The 7,500-nt window shown below is 51.3% G+C and overlaps 1 pseudogene; it reads right to left on the reverse strand.

Moving 5' to 3' along the window:
• Nucleotides 1-4,919: 4,919 nt before the first annotated feature.
• LOC124573807 overlaps nucleotides 4,920-7,500 on the reverse strand; it is a 2,980-nt pseudogene continuing 399 nt past the window's right edge.

The following is a 7,500-nucleotide window of genomic DNA, read 5'->3' on the forward strand; positions in this document are numbered from 1 at the left end:
CTTCTTTAGTATTATTATTTCTGCTCTTTTCCATCTCCTTGGAAAAGTACCTCTTTCCAGACATTTATTATATAGGTTTGCCAGTATCGGGGCTATTTTTCCTTTTATTGCTTGAAGTACCTCAACCGTGACCCTGTCGGGTCCGGGAGATTTTCCTCTTTTTAGGTTTGATATTACGTCTACCACCTCCTGCGGTGAGAAGGGGTAGACCATTGTATTGTTGTTGTATTCTTCTTGTGCTCTCTCTCTTATAGCCGCCTGCTCCGGTGTGTCCTCAGAGGGATCATCATCCGGTAGCAGGGCTTGGAGGAGCACCGTTATTGTTTCTTGTCTGGTTGTGGTCATTCTATTTTCGCCTGGTATTCTTATAGATGATAAGACTGTTGGAGCTCTTATTTTTTCCCTAGCTAACTTGTATGGCTTTCCCCAGGGATCCATTGCCAGGTTATTTCTTACGAAATTTTCCCAGCTTCTTTTTCTAACTTCTATAATTTCTCTTTTATATCTCTCCCTTAGTTGTCTGTATATACGCAGTCTATGCTCCCTGTCTTGTGGGTTAAATGTGCGCTGATACCTGCGTCTTGCCCTGCGCGTAGCCTGACGTAGGTCACTTAGTTCTGGAGTCCATGGTGCCGGGTGCACGCTTTGGACTCTGCTTCTCTTTGGTACGACTGCTTCTATTACTTCCTTTATACTTTGAACTATCTGCTCCGCTGTTTCATCAACCTCGAGATCCTCATCCAGCTCCGGCGGGCTGTACTCCCGGGAGAGTCTTTCCCAGTCTACCTTTTTATAGTCATATTCTGAAAGCCATTCCTGTGGCGCCACATTCTGTTCTGATTTTAGTATATACTTTATTACATTATGATCACTGGTCGTTGCATTCTCCAATACCTCCCATTTATCTATTTTATTGGTAGCCCTGTTATTTGCCAGTGTTACATCTATATTTGTTTTTGCCCCTGCTCTATTTGAATATGTTGGTATCTCGCTAGGTGCGTTTATTATATCTAGATTTAATTCACTTATTGCATCTTCTAATTCCTGACCTTTTTCGTCTTGTTCTCCGCTGTGCCACAGGAATGACTTTGCGTTTGCATCCATTGCTATGATTACTTGATGGCCCTGTAGAGTTCTACATATTTCCTTTAGTTGTTCTAGGTACATAATTATTGGCTCTCTATACTGACAATATATTGATACTAAATACCACTTAGTGTTTTTGGCGTGTACTTCGATTGTTACAACATGTTCATTTGTAAATTGATTTAATACTATTGTTCTTATATTACTATTTAAAATTACTATTGCAGACATTGGTCTTTCTCCCTTCATGATTATTTGAGCCGTGGCTGTCATTCCTGGGATTTTACCCTCCCGGGAGTACGGTTCTTGCAAGCATAGTATGTCAGCTTTAAGTTCTTCTGCTAATTTACGCAACTCGTAGTTTACTTGTACGCTTCTCATTGTATTAATTTGGAGAACTAAAAGATCCATTACGGATGATATGTATGGTAATGATCTTCTGGCCATGTCTTATTGGGGTCAAATCCTATTCGGCCGTATGTTGTTACCATTTGTATATATATATTTTCCAAATTGTATTTTACGCCTCTTCTTTCGTATACTTGCTTTACTATTTCCTGTAATTGTTCGTGTTCCGTGGGGATTCCGGCCGCGGCTAGCTGAATGCAGTCAACGTCCGCCAAAGCTGGATAAGTAATTCTCGAGCCGTTTGTGTGCCCCACTCTCACTAGTTGGCGTAATGCAGTGGTTAGCAGACCGGGTTCTTCTAGTCTTGCCATCTGCAGTGCGTTTTCGCATATCTTATAAGTGTTCTTTGGGTCCATTGCATTATATGTGTCACTCTTGCTTGACTGATTGTTTTTATCTTTTATATGTTCTGAGTGGTCTCTTTTGGGCGAGCTCGGTCGTCCGTCCTCGCCCTTCATCGGCGTTTTCTTTTCATTAAAAACGGACGACCGAGGTCGTCCGTATTTCTTTCCTATGTTGTTCTTTTCTATGTCTTTGTTTTGTCTCTGTGTTGGTGTAGTGTGTTGTGTCCTGGGCGCCTCTGGTCGCCCATCTCTGCCCTCCATCGGCATTTTCTTTTCATGAAAAATGGGCGACCGAGGTCGCCCTTCTGTTTGTACTTGTGCTTCTTGCGTGTTCATTGTTTGTACTTGTGCGTCTATCATGCTTATTGTTTGTACTTGTACATCCCTTGTTGTATTTTGTTTCTTGTCTTGTATCAGTGTTTCTCGTTGTGTCTTGGGCACCTCTTGCTTTCTATCTCCGCTCTCCATCTGCATTTTCTTGTCATAAAAAACGGGCGACCGAGGTCGCCCTTGTGTTGGTGTTCTTTCAATGGGAGTATTGGCAATACAGTTTTGTGCTGTACATGTTTTGTGTTGATTGTTATCCCGTTTGTTATCCCGTGTGTTTTTTGTTGTTCCCTTATTTTCAGGTTGTTTATCTGTGATTTCTTTTGCATCTTTTTCCCTTGCCCCTACTGCTTCTCTGATTTTCATGCCCCTTAGCGTATCTCTTAGTTGCTTGCTTGGTGATTTATGCTTCTTTCTTTTCTCTTGGGGGTTAATCTCCATAATCTGTCCTTTGTATAAGTCTTCCTAGTAACAGCTGATACGTGGGGCATTCTTTGGAGTTTGGTGCTCTACATTTTCTTTTTCCCCTTCTATTGCATGGTATACATGTCTCAGGTCTGTTCTTCTCTGGGCACTCTTTCTTGTTGTGGTTGTCCGTTCCACAGTGACCACAGGTGGGGTCACCCCAGGTACAGTACTTCTGTACGTGACCCAGATCCATACATCTGTGACACCTGGGTACCACGCAATAATCTTTGACCGCGACTGAACTATACTCCACATATACTCTACCATTTTGTATGAGTTCTTTTCTCAATGTTGGGGAAACCTCAACTACTTGATGTCCCGTATCTCTGTCTTTTCTCCCCATTCTAAATTTTGGTCTAAATTCCTTTTTGAAGTCTTGTGGGCTCATTTTTTCTTCAAAATTCTGAGTGTAAATACACTCCGTTAGTTCCTCTGGTGTCAACCTATTTGACACATCAAATACAGTCATTAATGGCCATCTTTTCTTTGTCCTCTCACATATTACCGATCTCTGTAAATCTTTGTGCCCCATTATTGTGTTCCTATCCTGTTGGGTGGGAGTTTCCACTATGACTGCATTTTTTGCAACTACTACTTTGTTTATTTTGACTTTTGCTTTGGTTGGATTAATTACTCTTGTGAATATTTCCTTCACCTCTTTTACGCTCTGTCCTTCTTTTGGCTTCAAAAATAATGCCACTCCTTGTTTTGCTGTCACTTTTTCTATACTTTCTTTCATATTGATTTGTTGTTTCTGTGGTCCTCCTGCCACCACTGTGGCGTATGTTTTTGTTTTTTCGGCTATTATTTGTTTATTTTGTCGTTCCAGCTCTTGTATCCTACCTTCAAGCTGGCTTTGGGCAATTGCCCATAGGGCCAGCTTGTCTTTTATTTCATTTAGTCTGTCATTGCTCATCTTCCCTTTATCTGTCACCAGTAGCGCATTTATCTCCTTTAGCCTTTCGGCTGCGCTCTTTATTTCATTTTCATCATTCACCTCGTATCGCTCGGAAGTCTCTCTCTCTGTATTTTCCGCCATGATTCTGAGAGAGACCAAAGAGTTGAGAGCCCGTCTCTTTCCCCGGACCGGCTCTTCTGGCATGGGGGGAGGCTAATTGCAGCTCGCTCACCAGTCCCGCCCCTGGACCAAGAGCTTTGTGAGCTGCCGGGTTTAGCGCGCCGTTTCCAGCGCACTAGTCCCCTTCCACGACTGTGCCACTGGGGATTTCACCCGTCCCTCCCCGGCAAATGCCCAGCGCATTCCGGAGAGGCGGATTCACCTCTCGGCCTTCGCCCCCTACTAGGCCGAGTTTCCACCCTAAGGCCTTGGACCCAGCCCTACTCAGGTGCTGGGTCGGTCCCCCAGACTTTCGGGGGTCTGGCCCCATCTAACCTAGCCAGGGACGTGTTACCACGCCCTGGTTTGGCGGAGCATGCCGAAATCCCCGACATGGCGCTGAGCCTTTGCCGGCTCAGGCCACGATCCCTCCCCAGCGAGTACAGCCGTGGGAAGAACTGGACAGATGTTGTGTCCTTGTTGACGCAGCTCCCCCTGCGCCATGCACCCTTTGCTTTCGCTTTGGGTTGGGGGACTTTTAACGTCGTCCATGACGTGAGGAACTGCAGTGGCAGGACCGCAGGGTTCCGGGATCGTCGTGAGACTTACCCTCATACCCCCGCCCCGCCACCGCGCTCAACTCAGGAGAGACAGCTGTTATGTCTCTCGTAACGCAGCTTCCCCTGCGCCATGCACCCTTTGCTTTCGCTTGGGTTGGGGGCATTTAACGTCCTGCCATGACGGGAGTTTTACGTCCTGCCTTGACACACGACAACCCACACCTATCGACGCAGCCCGGAAGGTGTTAAGGGAGTCAGTCCGGGTCTTATATGTGGAGTTTTACATCAACGAGACGGTGCGGCACTCAAACCCGAGTTACGTTCCCCGGAGGGTCTCCACACGTACTGGGGGATCATGACCGACCATGTCTCACCCACCGCTTTTGATAATTCACGGTGGGCCAGTGCGGACCAGTGTGGGTTGCACCCAGTTAAGGGCTAGCCTTTTAACGTCATGCATGGACGGCCCTTCCCGTGTTAGCTTCGCCCCATCTTGTGGGGGTACTGAGCGCCAGGGCCACGTCAAGGCCACGGGATAGGACATTGCGGTCCCCGCCCCACTCAGGTTCCTCTGAGCCCTGCTGAAGACAAATTTTCAGGGAATCAGAGGGTCTCCTGGCGGTTTTAACCCAGTTGTCGGGAGGCAACACACCTCCCCCGGGTGACGCCACGCAGACCGCTTTCCCAGCGAGTAGATAGGGACAGCGGGAATCTCGTTAATCCATTCATGCGCGTCACTAATTAGATGACGAGGCATTTGGCTACCTTAAGAGAGTCATAGTTACTCCCGCCGTTTACCCGCGCTTGCTTGAATTTCTTCACGTTGACATTCAGAGCACTGGGCAGAAATCACATTGCGTCAACACCCGCTAGGGCCATCGCAATGCTTTGTTTTAATTAGACAGTCGGATTCCCCCAGTCCGTGCCAGTTCTGAGTTGATCGTTGAATGGCGGCCGAAGAGAATCCGCGCACCCGCGCGCCCCCGGAGGAGCACGCTAAGGCGGACGCGGCCTCGCAGCAAGGAAGATCCGTGGGAGGCCAAGGCACGGGACCGAGCTCGGATCCTGCACGCAGGTTGAAGCACCGGGGCGCGAACGCCGCGCAGGCGCGCGCATCCTGCACCGCCGGCCAGCACGAGGCCAACCAACGGCGAGAGCAGACCACGCCCGCGCTAAACGCCCGCACTTACCGGCACCCCTACGGCACTCACCTCGCCCAGGCCCGGCACGTTAGCGCTGACCCACTTCCCGACCAAGCCCGACACGCCCCGATCCTCAGAGCCAATCCTTATCCCGAAGTTACGGATCCAATTTGCCGACTTCCCTTACCTACATTATTCTATCGACTAGAGGCTCTTCACCTTGGAGACCTGCTGCGGATATGGGTACGAACCGGCGCGACACCTCCACGTGGCCCTCTCCCGGATTTTCAAGGTCCGAGGGGAAGATCGGGACACCGCCGCAACTGCGGTGCTCTTCGCGTTCCAAACCCTATCTCCCTGCTAGAGGATTCCAGGGAACTCGAACGCTCATGCAGAAAAGAAAACTCTTCCCCGATCTCCCGACGGCGTCTCCGGGTCCTTTTGGGTTACCCCGACGAGCATCTCTAAAAGAGGGGCCCGACTTGTATCGGTTCCGCTGCCGGGTTCCGGAATAGGAACCGGATTCCCTTTCGCCCAACGGGGGCCAGCACAAAGTGCATCATGCTATGACGGCCCCCATCAACATCGGATTTCTCCTAGGGCTTAGGATCGACTGACTCGTGTGCAACGGCTGTTCACACGAAACCCTTCTCCGCGTCAGCCCTCCAGGGCCTCGCTGGAGTATTTGCTACTACCACCAAGATCTGCACCGACGGCGGCTCCAGGCAGGCTCACGCCCAGACCCTTCTGCGCCCACCGCCGCGACCCTCCTACTCGTCAGGGCTTCGCGGCCGGCCGCAAGGACCGGCCATGACTGCCAGACTGACGGCCGAGTATAGGCACGACGCTTCAGCGCCATCCATTTTCAGGGCTAGTTGCTTCGGCAGGTGAGTTGTTACACACTCCTTAGCGGATTCCGACTTCCATGGCCACCGTCCTGCTGTCTTAAGCAACCAACGCCTTTCATGGTTTCCCATGAGCGTCGATTCGGGCGCCTTAACTCGGCGTTTGGTTCATCCCACAGCGCCAGTTCTGCTTACCAAAAGTGGCCCACTTGGCACTCCGATCCGAGTCGTTTGCTCGCGGCTTCAGCATATCAAGCAAGCCGGAGATCTCACCCATTTAAAGTTTGAGAATAGGTTGAGGTCGTTTCGGCCCCAAGGCCTCTAATCATTCGCTTTACCGGATGAGACTCGTACGAGCACCAGCTATCCTGAGGGAAACTTCGGAGGGAACCAGCTACTAGATGGTTCGATTAGTCTTTCGCCCCTATACCCAGCTCCGACGATCGATTTGCACGTCAGAATCGCTACGGACCTCCATCAGGGTTTCCCCTGACTTCGTCCTGGCCAGGCATAGTTCACCATCTTTCGGGTCCCAACGTGTACGCTCTAGGTGCGCCTCACCTCGCAATGAGGACGAGACGCCCCGGGAGTGCGGAGGCCGCCGCCCCGTGAAGGGCGGGGAAGCCCCATCCTCCCTCGGCCCGCGCAAGGCGAGACCTTCACTTTCATTACGCCTTTAGGTTTCGTACAGCCCAATGACTCGCGCACATGTTAGACTCCTTGGTCCGTGTTTCAAGACGGGTCGTGAAATTGTCCAAAGCTGAAGCGCCGCTGACGGGAGCGATTATTCCGCCCGAGAGCATCCCGAGCCAACAGCGGCGCGGGTCCGGGGCCGGGCCAGGTAGGTCCGTCATCCGGGAAGAACCGCGCGCGCTTGCCGGGAGCCCGAGCGCCCAAAGGGGCGAATCGACTCCTCCAGATATACCGCCGGGCAGCCAGCCAGGACACCGGGGCTCTGCCCAACAGACGCGAACCGAGGCCCGCGGAAGGACAGGCTGCGCACCCGGGCCGTAGGCCGGCACCCAGCGGGTCGCGACGTCCTACTAGGGGAGAAGTGCGGCCCACCGCACACCGGAACGGCCCCACCCCGCGGCGAGTGGAAAGGCAACCGGACACGACCCCGCCGCGGATTGCTCCGCGCGGGCGGCCGGCCCCATCTGCCGAGGGCGGAGGCCTGTGGCCGGATGGGCGTGAATCTCACCCGTTCGACCTTTCGGACTTCTCACGTTTACCCCAGAACGGTTTCACGTACTTTTGAACTCT

This window comes from Schistocerca americana, unplaced genomic scaffold (genome assembly GCF_021461395.2).
Source record: "Schistocerca americana isolate TAMUIC-IGC-003095 unplaced genomic scaffold, iqSchAmer2.1 HiC_scaffold_197, whole genome shotgun sequence".
In the NCBI taxonomy this organism is placed as follows: Eukaryota; Metazoa; Arthropoda; class Insecta; order Orthoptera; family Acrididae; genus Schistocerca; species Schistocerca americana.